Here is a 16,537-nt window from a genome sequence, read left to right on the forward strand (position 1 = left end):
GCCCTGGGTTTAGTGCAATACAGCTTATTCAGAGCAGTATACAATAGACCTTGTTGAAAAGCTGTGCGTGCATTTATTCTTCCATATTGTTTTTCAATGCTCAGCTTTCTCACTGGGTCACGGAAGCCATTATAGATGCAGAAGCTTTGATCAATACGACGTGCACTGGAATACCTGCTGTTTGTCTTTACTCTTATTACAGGTCAAAGCTTTGATCCGCACAATAGGCGCTGATTCAATTGAATGAATCAGCCCTGCTGGTATTTAGGTCATTACAATGAATCTCAGAGTTGAGTGAGTCAGTGTTTTGGTCTCTTTAGTTTAGTAGAGTCATTCAGTCAATCACCTTAGTGACTCAGAATCATTCATGTGAATCTTCACCATGTATATCAAGAGGGAAAAGGAAATATACCATTTTGTTCTTTGTGTTTAGGATGCAAGACACATAGGATTTTTTTTTCAACTGTGCTTTATATGAGGTTCTTTGAATAACTCGGCAAGTATGAAAAATGACTTAAAACTGGCTTAAATGCCAGTTCAAAGCAGAAAAGTCTTTTCAAACGGTGTCTTAAAGGGCAGCAATATAATTAAGTAGTATGTCGGGTGAAAAAATGTGTTATCAAAAAACAATGGCATTTCCATATGTTCATGCTGCAGGCGGGTAGCGGCCGTTCCATTTAACTTCATAGTAAATTATATCAGAACTCATTTATTATTATGCAATCGTTTTTAAAAATCATAATTAAATGTGTTTTCTCTATATAGGCTGCTTTTAATATTTGAAGAAAATAACTGTTTAATGATTTCGTATTCAAGCAATGTAATTTCAAAGGAGCTTGTGGGATTGAAAGTAAATTAATGCAGTTTATGTTTTACTCATAAGGCGTTCAGAGTTTTTCTGTCGAGCCATAAGTATCTAAAAGAAAAAGAAAATGTGCATCAAAAAAATAGAAAGTACCTGGTTATTCAGTAACATTATGCATGCTGCTTTATTTTTATGACCACCAGAATATCAAATGTTGATTCCCTGATTTTGGGTTTTTATGATTAAATATGAAGAAGTCATTTATTCTACATCCATCTCAACCCTTGGGCTCCATTGAGTTTAGCTGTTGTTCTGTTGGCGAATGTACAAAAACCTGTCATAAGCTCCATCCAAGCTTGTCATGGAACATAAACACTTAACTCTTAACATTCAATTCTAGTTTATTCACAAAAGCATTATAGCTTCCTAGTGCCCAGTATCCACGTTTCATTCATCTTTGGTGAATCTGAAAGGTTAATGTCCTTAACTGCTCAAACTGTTTACCACACCTGATCCATTAACATTCAATTATGTGACAGTAATGTGGTCTTCCGTTAAATGAGAACCTTGTTGTCTCTTGCATGTAAAACACATTTTTACTCCCTTCAGTCACTTTGTTGCTCTCTCGTTGACTGATTGGTATGCTGACCACAGCATCTCTGTATCTCCTCTCATGAGCTCCTGGTCTGGGCCGGCAGCCCTGGCTTGAACCTTAAATGATGCAGGCACATGATAGAGATCTATCAGCAGTTTTGGTCTTAGGCCTTGAGGGAAGATAGAATTTCAATTATCTGTATCCTTCCCGTGTTTGATTTCATCACTGATTGTACATGCACGCCCCTTCCAGCAGATAAGGTGGTCCCGTAACATGAACACGTCATAAAGATGTCGAGCAACTAACAGATTGCAAAGTCCTACACTGAAGTGTTTGTCAACTCTAGAACCAGCAGAGACAACCATTGACAATCAGCTCGTGATGCGATACAAAATACGATACTAGGTTCACAATACGTTGATGTAATTTTTTTTGACATAACTTGAAAAATGAATGTAAAATACAAAACAGATTTGTTTTCAAAACATTGACAATTTTAATGACATTTCTTTGTAAAGACGCATTTCTTTGTCTCTACATGTTACAGAATTGACACAATTTGAATAGAAGATACTAATAAAAAATAAAGCATGAAAAATAAAGCATAATTTTGAATTCATATAGGAATCAGGGAAGCTAAACCCTAAGAGAGAACTTTTTAAGGTGGGAAGTGCTCGGATACCTGGTACTGTTGCGCATCGGGTAATCGGTTTCAATTCCCGTCTCATTGTCTTTCCCAATCCTCTCCCACTTTCTGTCCTCTCTCTCACTGAATGAAGGCCAAAAATAAATGTTTAAAAAAACACATTAACTCAGGCCACGTGTTGCCAGCTCAAGCAATAGCATTAAGCATCATCAAAAAATATTTAAAATTTGCAGAAGCTACACTAAATATTGTATTATTTGTATCATGATACGTGCCACCACAATCCTGTATATGATTTCACACTTTGCTTGACTCTTTTATCAGTATTTTTAGTTTCCACTTCTGTTGAATTCTGTTTATTTTAGTTAGCTTTGAAGTCTAAAGTTTCCTGTAGTTTATATTTACATTTATTAATTTGGCAGACGCTTATATCTAAAGAGAATTACAAGTAGGAGAGCATATAAATATTTTGTCAACACGCCGAACAGTACCGTTAGTTTACAAGGCCACGCTACTAAGAGAATTAAAGCTGGAGTAAGCAAAAGAGATCAATGAACAAGAAGATTTTTTTTAAAGGCTCTCGGTATGATTCCCAGGCAGCACACATACTGATAAAAATGAATACCTTGAAAGCACTACAAGAGACTTTGGATAGGAAACATCTACTAAATATGTTAGTGTAAGTCATGAAAATATGTTTTGTTTGAGCTTTGTTTCGTTCTTTTACAAAATGCTGAGTTGTGTGTGAGCAGTGACTCCTCTCAGGACAACATTGGCAGTGACAGCTCTCAAGGGCTTATTGTCTTCTGCTTAGCTGGCGAAACAAATCTTGATGTCATTTCAGCAGCAGCCTATCTGGAGATGAGTTTTTTTCCCGCCCCTCGCCCCTGTTCCTCGTATTTATTTTGACCTTCTTTCATGTTTTAACTAATTACCTGCTATTTTAGATCTCGGACCATTACCTGTTCGTGGAAGTGCAATATGGTTGCAATCTGTATCTTTTTCTTTTATCAGTTCACCTTTCTTTTGGAGGAAGGTTCCAAAGGAAACTGAAATATGATAATCTTGTGGAGGTTAAAAATGTTGTACGATCATAGTCCAAGACTAAGGGGTTGCGAACCAGCCAACCAAGCTCAATATGTTCTAGTTTAAATTACAAAAGCATTACACTTCTCCTGTTGAACATGTCAAATCACAAACGTGTGTTGTTGAATTTCATATTTACCAGCATCAAATCAATTACATGTCTTTCAACAGCATTAAATTCCGTTTGAATAAAGCTTCAATGCTCAGAATAAGATATAAACATCTGTATTGAAGCTTCACATCAGCATCGAGGTTCGTTGACACAGTAACAGTGTGCGTATGTGATAACGCATGATGACAGGCTAAGCTTGACTATTGTTCGGGTCTCATCGCCGCACCTTTAGAAAGGCTGTTGACCTTGTGAAAAGAGCACAAAGGGGCTGCGGTATTGCACTGTCACTCACTGCTAGACTATTTACTTTCCTGCAAGGCTTTTGCTTTTGGCTAGATTTTAGATGCCGGGATGTATGTGCTGTGCATCTAATGTGTTTTGTTACGTCGCAAACAGCTACCCAGAGCAAATTGCTGGTCTCAGTGAAGCTGTGCAGTCATAATGACATGCAGCATCTAGAAATTATGCAATTTCTTAAAACGGGAGCCTGTATGTAATGTACATTGAAATAATGCCAGTTCCAAATAAGAAGATACGTGAGAAAGCAGATACTGATGTACTTTTTCTTTTATTGAACAAGATGGTTTGGGTTCAATCGGAGTCTTTAGCGCAATCAAACCCAATAAGACTGACCCCAAAGGTCTGCTTTATGGTCTTAGGGCCCCAGCGGGTACGGCTGCTGGCCACATGATTTTATTCTCAAAGGAAGGATTCTGACATGAAGGCAAATCAGAGCAGCTTTGTATGATGAATGAAGTTAGTGTGCCTGTATCGAGTTGCCAGGCTCACAAATTCAGTTTCATTCTCCACTGATTTCCAATTGAGGCCTTTTACAGAGCAGCGCTACCAGCATGTCGCTTGTGTGCGGCTGTGCGCGTGTGTGAAACATCAGCCACAATCACACACATGCACACATATGTTTAATTGCAGGGCAGTCTGTGAAATGGGAAACAACTGTTAATGCAGAAAGACTGAGGGTGACACAGTTTGAAACATATAAGAGGAGAAATTAAGATCTTGAAAGACATGAAGACTGTTATAAAAAAAGCTCAGGAGGTTATTAAACAAGACTAAACCAATAAATCATTGGTTTGATTTGTGTCCGTTTGAAGCTTCTACAAAATGGAACATTTCATAAAGTCTTATCCTCCACTTCTCATCTTGCTGAATAAAACGAGCTTTGAAGTAGTACGGATGTAAACCATCTTAATATTATGTAGATGGGATTTTCAGAGCAGTGAAAACTGTGGAAATAACAGGTCGCATTTGGTCTTGTTTATGATTGGCTTTAAAAAAAATAGTTGTAAAATTGAGTTTGCTTTAATAAGCCCAGATACATGTCATTTGAAATTCTTATTCAAACTGTGTTTTTTTTTGTGTATGTTGTGAAATAGCAACATGATCAGTAGCACCAGTTACACAGTACATACGTAAGTGTGTGGTTAGACATTTTTTTGGCCTATAGTTTTGGAGATTGCAGTCCTTCCTCAATCTCTATATAGTTAAAGCTGTACCTCTATGCCTTAAAAACATCTGCCTGAGATGGGAACAGATTGATTGGCTTCAATAATGACTTAGTGTTGTTGCAGATGGCAGATTTGTGACATTATGAAGTACATTCAAGTGTGGTATTAATCTTAATTGTATTTTTCTCTTGTTTTTCCTGTTAAAAAAACCTTTAAAGACATAGTTCACCCAAAAATTTTATTCTGTCATGATTTACTCACCCCCAAGAACAAAAAATATTTTTTATTCTTCCTACTATGTAGTAAATGATGCGCCGGTAATGTCAAATGCTAACATTCTTCCAAATATCTCCCTTTTTGATCAACGAAACAAAGAAATTAAATCAGGTTTGGAACAACATTGGCCCTATCGTACACCCGGCGCAAGTGTTTTGCTATTTTCAGCCCGACGTAGTTCTCATTTTCTTGTCCTGCGCCACGTTGTTTAAATAGCAAATGCATTTTCGCTCATTTGTGCACCCATGGACGTGCTGGTCTAAAAAAGAGGTGTTTTCAGGCGCATTGTTGGTGCCTTGCTATTTTGAGGAACTGAAAATAGACTTCGCCATAGACCAACTCAAACCTCACAAATCGAAGGGCATGGTCTAAAGTGCAGGGCGCGAGTGCACAAAGGGCGTGTCCGAATCCACTTTTTATTAGTTTAAGGACGGGAAAAACGGTCTGCGCACCGGGCGCATGGTCTTAACGGGTTGTCCCTATCTCGAGATGAGTCATGGGTTTGTTTTGGGCAAAACATGCACACCAATTAGGGTCTCATCTACCCTTCCCCGGAGCCAGTTGTGTTCGTGCCATAGTGGATTCGCTATTTAAATGGCGAAATTTGAATGGAATGAGACTGATTGGTCTACTACATATTATGCCCAAAACACCCATTAATCATTAAGAGAATCGGGACAATCCATTAACACCATGCGCCCTGGCCCGCCGACTGTTTTCCCGTCATTAAACTAGCAAAAGTGGATTCGGACACGCCCTGAGTGCACCTGTGCTGTGCGCTTAAGACTATGCACTTAGATTGTTAAAATAGGGCCCATAGAGAGACAGAATTTACATTCTGGGGTGAAATATCTCTTTAAGTTGTTTAAGATGTTTTCACTGAAATTCAAAAAATGATTATACATTTCTTTTTATTCTTATGCTCCACAATGTTCGGATGAAAAATCACATTCTTAAGTTTCACAGGGCATTGATACAGAGAAAATATACTGCAGGAAAGAATATGGTCTGATGTAAAGTGAACAGAAAGGACACAACAATGACAGACTGTTATAGAAAAGCAGTGGAGGTCATAAAGGAGATTAGAAGACCATGAGAGACGTGTGAGTTAGTTAGGAGAGGTTCCCGTGGAGATAAGAGGATGTTTGATTGAAAGACCGGTGCTGGATCTCCTCAGAAGAGATTTGGAGATTCTGAAATTACCTTATTAATATAATAGGGTAAGAGGGATGGAATTTATCGGTTCATTAGGCACACCGAGAGAAAGGACAGGTGAGAAACGGAAGAGACGGGCAGATTCATTTTGTCCGAAGTAATAAACATCCAGCTGGAAGGTCCCTAAATTTGCTTTATATAGCAGCTCTTTCACATTTTGTGTGTGAATTATTAAATAGCAGAATAAATGGTGGCTATTTTAAGGGATCCTTTAATTAACTTATGACCCAACTAGGGAACAAATTTAGCCTCTCCTGAAGCTCTAAATGTAGATTTGGGAGCAATATTTTAGGACAGACAGACAGATGTATTGATTAGCGAATGGATGGGTAGATGGAGATGGAATATAGAGATGGATGAGGTTTTTTCTTTTAGATTAGTCTCGGCTGTCAGAGGTCATTGCACTGTTTATTTCCGTGCATACAGCTGTGTGAATGTAAACAAGGGAAGGTTTTATGTTTCTTAATTCATTAATTGAAGCTTGTTTTGCAGGCTGTTTTTAATTTGGTTGGAACAACATGTTTACATTTATAAAATGCCAATAATAAAACCCAATGGTTAGACTAAAAATTTAAATTAAAAAATGCCGGCTTTTGTAGAAAAAATCTTTGTTGGTTTTTGTGGTCCATGGGGATGTGTGTTGTTTGAATTTGTGTTATTTTCACGGCTATTTAAAGAAGTGTTGTTCTGAGAGAACTGGGGTGTTTAGATAACAGACTAGCTGTCAGCTCGGGTCCTATCAGTATTCGAGCAAAATAAGAGTCCCAAAGATTCAATATTATGAAGTGCATTTACATTACAGGTCAAGTTTACATGTGTGTTTGTCTTTATTGTAATTTTCAGGTTTGAAATATGTGGAGGCTGTTAAATGCATGATTTTAACATTATGAATATGCATTTACATTTTAGCCTCGTTTCTAATAAAAACTCTTAATGAGACTCCCTAATATTCATGAAAACAGGGTGTCCTGGCCAAGATCAGTTAGAGGCAAAACTTGTGTCTAATTTATGTTGCTATTCAGCACTAATTGGCCTCTCATATTTGGGCACTTTGAAGATAGACGACTCAATTATATAAGCCGGAAAAATGATAATAACCCTCTTTGGTTACCACAGCTCAGACATTAACCCTCAACCAAACTTTGCTTTGAGGTATAAAGGAATATGTTGAATATAAATGGTTATAATTGTGCTCGTCAATGAAACATCAATAGCAGACTCCATATAAAAAATGCATTTATGTACCAGACACTTTTATCCAGAGCTAGTTTGTCAGCATATGTCTGCATTTCTTGAGTTTTGAACCCATGACCTTGGTGTTACCAAACTGATACAGGAAAGCATTTAAATGTTTTCTTGTGTTGACTAAATTGTATTGTAATGGTGCAATCATTAGGAATTGGAAATAAAACTACTTTACGAATGTCACTGAATGTTTAATGTTTAAATTTAAATGATATTAATATCCATTTATGTCTTGAGTAGCGGTTAACTAATATGAGTTTCTCAATTGCTGATGCCAACACTTTTCTAAAGCGCTGCTGTCTGATGTTCTGCTGATATATATACTAAGTAGGTGATAATGTACAGTCAGCTGATCGTAACATAAAATAAAACCCTTGAGGGGTTCTCATTTCACAAGGAGGTCCTGATCACTTTGCTGGGTTTAATGACGGACAGACTGCATATTAACACAGTTTACACTGGATTTTTCCAAATAAATAAATGAATGCACATTAAATACTAGATTATATGCGTTTTCCTCAATATTTGGTAAATATTCTGCGTTTTCAAGCTTCAGGTCGAGCATTGTGCCATCAAGGTAATGGGTTTGAGTCCCAATCCTAAATGCACTGTATGTCACTGTGTAAAAACACTTATTAGTGAAAGCATCTGCCATAATCCATAAAAGAAAACAAATTTTTATTATCAGTTTTTAAGACCTAACACTTTGCTCATGCCAGTAACCTCAAAATGGCCAAATATCGGCCAATTACTTGACTTAGCAATGTATTGGTCTATCACCAGCCTCGCTCCAGAACAGTAGTTTGGATAAGCAAGTAGCCTGCGGGGTGTTTTGACCTAGAGACATGAAGAGAGTAGGATGAGGGGAAACAGTATTAGCAGGAGTGGAGGTGGAGGATGGTGTCACAGTCTTGTGATGAACAGCAGTAGATACTAGTTGTTGTGGCAGTATAACACTGTTCTGTTAGAGAGCTGACTGGGCCCTTATTCTAAAGCCTCTGAGACATTTTTCTCCTCACATTGCAACCACACACCCCCATGCACCCAGCTTTTTTCATATCCTATAATCCATTAAGTAGCACTAGCAGTTCTTTCCCTCACTTACTCTTCCTCCATTTCTAGGCAGGACAGCAAAACCTTCTCTTTACCTAAAGGGCTGTGAACACATTAAAATAAGAGAATCTTATACTCTTGCAGTCCCCATATTCTATACTGTATATAAAAATTAAAATTCTGTCATTTACTCACCCTCCTGCCATTTCAAACCTGTATGACTTACTTTCTTCTGCAGAATACACAAAAAGATATTTGAGGAATGTTAGTAAATAAACAACGGCGGTTCTTCAAAATACCTTATTTTGTAAATTTTAAATAATCATGCAAATGAATGTAAGTACTTCTTATATTTTTGATCCGGATTTGAATTCCAAATTTGATTGGTTCAGACATCTTTCATTCTTCACAGGGAGCCATTTTACATGTCTTCATGTCACAGTTTCTTATTTTTAGGATTAGTGGTGTCTCAGGCAAGTACTTTCACAACCTACCACACACACACATTTTCTTTCTTTCTCAAAGACAGTCTGAGACACTCACTCCTATTATCTCGCCCGTTTTTGATTTGTCTCTCACACACATTCACAGATCCTCTCAGCTCACATACGAGCGCCCAAGTTTCCAGCCACTCTCTCTCCATCTTTCCATCACACGATACTTTTAGCTTCGCCCATTATTTTCTTCACTTTTATTTCCTGGCTCACTTTGATCATATTTTCTTTCCATGTGCTTGGATGTAAGCTCTGTCTTTTGGATGTGAATACAACGCTCTGCCATTAAATATTTTCACGATACATTACTTTACTCGCCTGTTTACCCTAAAAGATACTTCATCAGTTTATAATGTAGTATTATTGGCTGTTAGTATGCAAATGAAGCGTCAGAGTGCGAGATGATGTGCACATGTGACATGACTCGTGTAGTGTACACACACCAGGTGACATGAAGGGATTGAATGTATTTAAGAGGCATTTTGCTGTGCATTAAGGTTTGGCTTAAAGCAAATGCAAGGTAATCCCTTTGCGTTTCTTTTAACATACTGCTCTGCAAAATAATGTGTTTTTCTTAGTATTTTTGCCTTGTTTTCGTGTATAAATATCTCAACATTCTTAAATTAGGATTCTTTTACTTAAGAATGACAAATTGCACGATTACTATTGTAAGGGCGGTTTCCCAATCGCACATTTTGTGAGCATCCGGGTTAGATTAACATCAAAGTTTGGTTTGTTTGGATGATGTGAATGCTGTCTACAGAACCCTGGTTCGCACACGGAAACTGTACCAAGTCCGCTTAAAAAGGGAGATCTGGGGTGCGGTTCATGTGAACTCCAATATGGTATGCTATTAATATGAACCAGGGCTCAACGGTAAGGATTTTTTCTACTGGCCCAGTCGGACAGGTGATCCCAATTTTTACTGGCCCTGCCAAATTTTTATTGGCCCCACCACAAAAAAGTATTCAATAATATCTAGTTATTTGTTTTTTATTATTTACCTATGTAATCTTAATAAAGAAGGGTATGACACCATTAATCTATTAGACTATAACATTTTATTAACTATAAAATTTCAAATAATGTTGAAGACAACTAATCACTAAGTAATAAAATAAGATCAAGTAATCAAAGTATTTGCAATAGCACAGATAAATGTAATAAAGCAAACATACAAATAATCTGTGCATTTCAGGTGTTTTAGGTTGATTTTATAATAGTAGTTATACTTTATAAATTCTTCACTGTATTAAATATAATATTATTTTAACCTTACTAAAGTTATAATTTAATGTGTTTTTTGTCTTCGTTCTTTGTTATTTGATGAATAAAACTGAGACATTAATTATGGCGATGAATTAAGAGATGCACGTTCTTATTTAATGTACCAAACCTGTTTTGTTTCCACATGTGTTTTGTTCCCGTAAGACATAATTGATTACTTTTTACAATGATAATTGGTAATATTGGCATTTTGGCATAATTTTGTGTCGATATGTCTGATTAAGAGTAAGAAGACGTGAAAGAGAATTCAATTCAGTATTTTGCCCGTTGTCTGATGCGGCGTTCCGGCAGCGCACATTTCTCAAACAGGACGTGAGAACCGAATCTTGTTCTCTTTTGCATCTTCTTGGGAATATTTAAAAGGACACGTATCAAAAATGTACAAATTATAATTTTCCATTACAATACAGCACTGGCCCGATCGGGCAAGGCTCAGTTCTCTCAACTGGCCCGAGAATCTCCCATGCTGGCCCCGGGCCATCGGGGAGTTCTTTATGTTGAGCCCTATGAACGCAATCTCACGAAATCGTGGAAGTCAATTGCTATTTATAACATATTATTGGGTAAAAATGTGTGTTTTTGTGTGTTGCACCCACTTTGACTGACGTGCTCCAAGCAGAGAGCTGTATATCTCTTTTGAGTTTTTAAGAGCATTTGCAGTACATTCGTATGACAGATGAAAGTGCGGTTATGTACTACAGTCCCGTCGTTGTTATAAGCGACAGGGTAAACAGCTGCTGGCTTGCTGATGCAAATTAACCGAGCTTCGGACCAATATCAAATAATATGAACGAAGTCCAGGAGGGGGAGGAGGGACCAGGCATTCGAACTAAATGTGAAACCACCCTAAATCTTGTTTTATGAAAACAAAATCCTCAAAATTAAGTGACAGCTTTAAAAAATCTGGTAATGGGTTAAAAATATTCTCTTTTTTTTTCAGCAGAACAACAAAATACAGTGTTGAAACAACTTGAGGGTGCGTAACTGATAATAGAAATTGATCAATTAGTCAGAATTTACATTTTGTAAAGTAAGTAAATGCATCCTGATTTAATTTTTTTAGATATTTGCATTAGAAAACAAGAGAGTCACATTTTATTTCAGTGTGTAGAAAAATTATTTTTCTTAATGGTTTACTCTGTTTTTATGAAAAGGGTTAAACTGGTCTAAACCAATTAATGAACCATGAAATTACTTGGGTTAGATAGTGGGGTCCTTTTTTTCGAACAGCCAATAGGCTTTCATTGTGTCTTGCAACCAATTAGCAGTTAGCAGGTAGCAAATCATATGTCACAGTGCTTGCTAGTCTGTTGTATGACTTTGAAGCATGCTAAATTGTGATTGGACATGTCTGGTCATGACTAAAAACAAGACATGACAATGTTAAGAAACAACTCTTCTTTTGGAGACTCACAAGCATTTATATGTTTTCTTAAGAAATGTATTTTGCAAATTTTATATGCTTTATCTTAATATTTTTCCTTTTCTAGAATAAAACATGCTTAACTCAATCACATTAACTAAGGTGAATATATAATAAGCTGTTATGCTGAAGGACATGAATTCAAAATGAAATCCAAAATGGAGCTCCCAGCATGCCCTTCAAACAGGATAATAGATGCAAGCCTGGGCCATTATGGTGGTTGCATGGTTATCCATTTTAGCTGTAACGTGCTCATGGGGACTGTACGGCGAGGACTAGTCTCTCTGCCTTGTGGCTCAGAGCACACCAAAACTAGCCAGCTGCTATCGTCAGCAGCGGTGAAATGGGTCTTCGCTCCTCTGCGCTCTCACCATCATGCTAAACATAGAAAAAAGCCATAATGCAGGGAGGGGAGAGGCGTAAAAGCGCGACTGGCTCCGGGATCATGTAGAACACGCAGTATCACTTTGATGCTGCATTGTATTATTTCCTCTTATTTATTCATTTAGTTTTATGTGGAGTATAGTTTTCTATGAAATGTCTTGTTGTCCTCATTATTTAATAGCCATCCATTGTATAGAAATATTATGAAACATTACATAACGCAAGGTCACCTTTAATATCTGGTGCATCATAACAGTCTTCTTTCACTCTTTATTGGTTGTCCAACAAATAATTTTGTCATGTTTGTCTATTTTCGTGCCAATGTCTGAGCTCTGGGCCAACATAAAACTTACACTGTAAAGGATAATAAATAATAAATAAATTATAAATAAATTATCAAAATCAAATGCGGCGGGTGAGATCGACAGTATGTAATTATGTAGTTGATGAAAGTCACAGGCTTACACGACTTACAGGTATCTGCTCTTGTGTTTCATTTAAATTCAGCCTCTTGTTCTATTTCATTTAGCTGTCTGGATCTAAATTTGGCACCTCCATTTTATCTCCCCCATTCAGTTATGTAACATGTCTTTTTTTCCTCAACCCCTTGTTTGGCAATGCATGTAGAAAAACCTTAAGCATACCAAAACAACACGTTTAGATGACTTGAAATCAAATAAGCTTTAATTTGATTTTATTATATCTTAAAGTAGTAAGATGCATTTGATCGGATACATTTTCCCTCAGTGGAGTAAAATTTAAAATAACTTTATAATTTTTTAATAACCTTATAGATCTCTCTCTCTCTCTCTCTCTCTCTCTTCTTTCTGTCTATCTCTCATGCATCATCTCTGGCCCTCAGCAATAGGTACTGCACTCATGCAATTATCATAATTACTAACGACTTTGCAGTCTGGTCCTGAGTGTTCACGCGAACACGCACTGTATACCTGCTCTTCGTTCACACAGTAGAAAACGTACACTTTTGTTTTTCACCCAAATAATATGTATAGGGCTTATAAATGACATACAGCCTGCGGCGATGAAGTTGTTATAGCAGGAGAATTTATGGTTTCGTCAGGTGAGGTTCAACTAAAAACTCTGTGATTGTATTTCAAATGTCTCGTGTTTGATTAGCTACTGTAAAAGACAATGTAAGTCGACAACATGAGAGCCCAGACGAACCGTCTTGGGGTTTTATTGATGTCTTTTAACTGATTCTGCAGAACTGCATTCTGGAGACATTTCTCTCACTGCCAGGATGCTTTTTAAACGATGTATTAAAACAAGAAATGTCCAACCAATTTAAGATTAAATATCAATTGATTTCGGTGTTTTTCCTTAATTATATGGGAATAGGAGGATACAACTTACGTCTCGAACTGCGCACAGAAACACGCTTGTGTGCGTTCTCCTGACGTACGAAGGTTGAAATATGTGTTTGGCTTCTCTGATGTGTGTACGAATGAATCAGGCTGTTACAGTGCAATCATGATAAGAGGAATCCGAAAGGAATCGATAGGGTGGTTGGGGGTGGAGGTTGTATTAAACTGCTGATGGAAATTGGTCAGTCGTACGTCTAAGTGCTCAATAGAGAGAACTATAGGACTGCTTGGACAGCCTAATTAAATTATACAAAGAAAAGCAATGTTCTGTATTGTGTTACACCAATCTGACACCAAAACACATAAAGCCTTTATGAAATGATATGCTGCTGTTTGTAGTTTTGACGTAGAACTACAATCAAGTTTATTAGGGTTCAAAATAAAGTTGCTAATGACCAACTATAATGGGTTGGCACTCCATCCAGGGTGTATCCTGCCTTGATGCCCGATGACTCCTGAGATAGGCGCAGGCTCCCCGTGACCCGAAGTAGTTCGGATAAGCGGTAGAAAATGGATGGATGGATGGATGACCAACTATATAAAAAAGTAAGCTAAGAATTATAAATATTAAATTAAATTTAAAAATTAAATATTAAAGTTGACCTATCAGGTACAATTTTGATGGAAATTTCAGTTTAACATCATTTTATGTCAAGGCGCATTAAAATAGGGATGTGAGCTAAACTGCGATTTCATGTTTCAAACAGAGATATTCTGTACAGGCTAACTGACGCAAAATGGTCAAAACAATCTCACAGCAAAAACGTAACTATTTTACAAAATGGCTAATTTTAGCTAATTCGTATTTATTCATACGATCTCATTCGTACATTTCAGTAGGGTTAGAGAAGAGGTTAGGAATTCCTTTTTTTTGGATAATCGCACGATTCGCAGCTTACAAATTTATATGAAAAAGCCACCTCGTAAAATTGTTACGAATTCCCTTGAGATTAGATTGAAATGGACGAGGTCATTGTTGCCTAGATGACATTGTGATCGACAACTGTCATGAACATTAAAATGCAGATTTTCTTTGTATGTAACTATTTATTAATGTATGTAATGTTTACTGTATACTTACATTTATTTACTCAGCCAGGCATCTCTTATTTAGTTTTATAAATGCAGTGACGCTTGACTAAACCCCCTCACGGTGCGTTGTGGGTAATATCAGTCGTTTGAGTGTCCCTGGAACAACACTTTCAGCAGACCATCCGGGTACTTTTAGAATACTCATTTCAGCATACTATTATTTGGGACATACTTCTGATGAATAAGATTTGAATAGGATATAAGATAATGAATAAGATTTACATTATGTACACGTGTCTACACTTGTGACATGTTGCAATCACACACATGATTGTGTCACCAGACATCATATGCTGGGTGATTCATGGCTTTTAAGAAAAAAACTGTTGTTATAACAAAAAATCTATAAATCTTCTAGAGTAGTAAAGAAATAGAATATTGAGGTATGCATGATGTCCTTCAATGTTATAGTATTCTGTGTATACACAGCAGACAAAGTCAAGAGTTCTGTATGTTCGGGTGTGTGTGTGTGTGAAGAAGAGGGGACAGTAGCAGGGTAGCAAAGAGCCGAACTCACAGATGGTGCTGCGATGCCTCACGGGCACATGCTACTTTGTACTTTTCCACCTTCCTCCTACACAGTCGCACACAGAAAACCCTGTTTCCTTTGGATTTTGTCACACTGGTGCTTTCAGCATAAACACAACATGCTGTTAACCTTAATGTTTTTTTAGATGCTTGGTAAATCATATGCATGACAGAGCAAATGTTTAAAGAGAAAACCGGGGTGTAAGCTAAGCTAGTAAAAAATACATAACTTTTCTTTGCAGAAATGATGCATACAGAATTTACAACATAACAAAACTCCAACATACTACCGATCAGACTCCCTGAATGGATTTATTTTGAAGTGACTGTTTGATTATTGGCTACATTTTCCCGGTTTTACTCTGCTACTTATCGAATGAATAAATAAATGGGCATTAAATATTGATATGACTTACAATTATATTATTATGTAAGTGGGAAAGGCCACAGAGCGACACGGAATACATATGAAAGTAACAGTTATGTTGAAAATCTACCATTCTAATTTATACAGTGAAGCACACACACAAACATATTCTAAAATACTTGATTGTGATTGGTCAGTCGGGCCGTCCAGCTATCTGATATTTCTCAATACGACTGCATTACAGATTCACATGACAATAAACATTCGACACGGTTTGTGCCGAGCACAATGTTTTTGTGTAGGGAATTACAGGCGCTGTTTTTTAATTGCGCTGAAATGTTGTTAATGTCTTCATGCGCTTAATGGCTTTACATTTCTCATTGAGTGTGTTTGTTTCATATGTTGATAGGTAACTCTTTTTCTGTTTATGCATTTATAAAAGTGTTCTGGTAATAATATTTTTTAGACTTCAGTTGCATGGTCAAGATGATTTTTGTCAACTTCTGTCCCGTTAGCTTGATCCTGTGTTGGTACAACTTTGATACATAGAATCCAGTGGTAATCATAGGAAACCCCTTTTAGGGCTATATAGCACCATATCTTGATGCTTCAATGGTTCTTTGGTATGACTGAGGTGCTATATACCCGCTGAAGAACCATACCGGGTTCTGTATACGGAAACAGTGCTATATATCACCTCGGTCACCAAGAACACTTTTAGTGCTATATAGCACTACTTTTTTTATAGTGTACTACAAACGTCAGTGTTTTGCTCTTGTGCTTAATGTGAGGAGGTGGAGGATACAGTTTGGCTTGCTTATCTCTTTTCTCCTTCATAACACTCTCGTTCTGTTGCTTACTTGTTCATCACTCAGTCATCCTGTGTCCCGATGACATTCAGAGATGATGATGAATCAGAGGGAGAGAGAGATAGAGGGGGGAGAGCGAGGAGCAGCCTGGTGGTGAAATAATATGTATTATGCATGAAAAAACAGCATATCTGAAAAATATCAAGGATTTATGTATACAGTTTAACACAAAGTGAGGGAGAGTTGATATTGGAATGAGCGAAATTGAG

General features: G+C 37.1%; 1 protein-coding gene across 15 annotated transcripts in view; it reads left to right on the top strand.

The window, feature by feature from the left end:
• cadpsb (Ca2+-dependent activator protein for secretion b) overlaps positions 1-16,537 on the top strand; it is a 72,552-nt gene that overhangs the window by 1,499 nt on the left and 54,516 nt on the right. The window lies entirely within an intron of this gene.

This window comes from Triplophysa dalaica, chromosome 6, assembly GCF_015846415.1.
Source record: "Triplophysa dalaica isolate WHDGS20190420 chromosome 6, ASM1584641v1, whole genome shotgun sequence".
NCBI classification, from domain to species: Eukaryota; Metazoa; Chordata; class Actinopteri; order Cypriniformes; family Nemacheilidae; genus Triplophysa; species Triplophysa dalaica.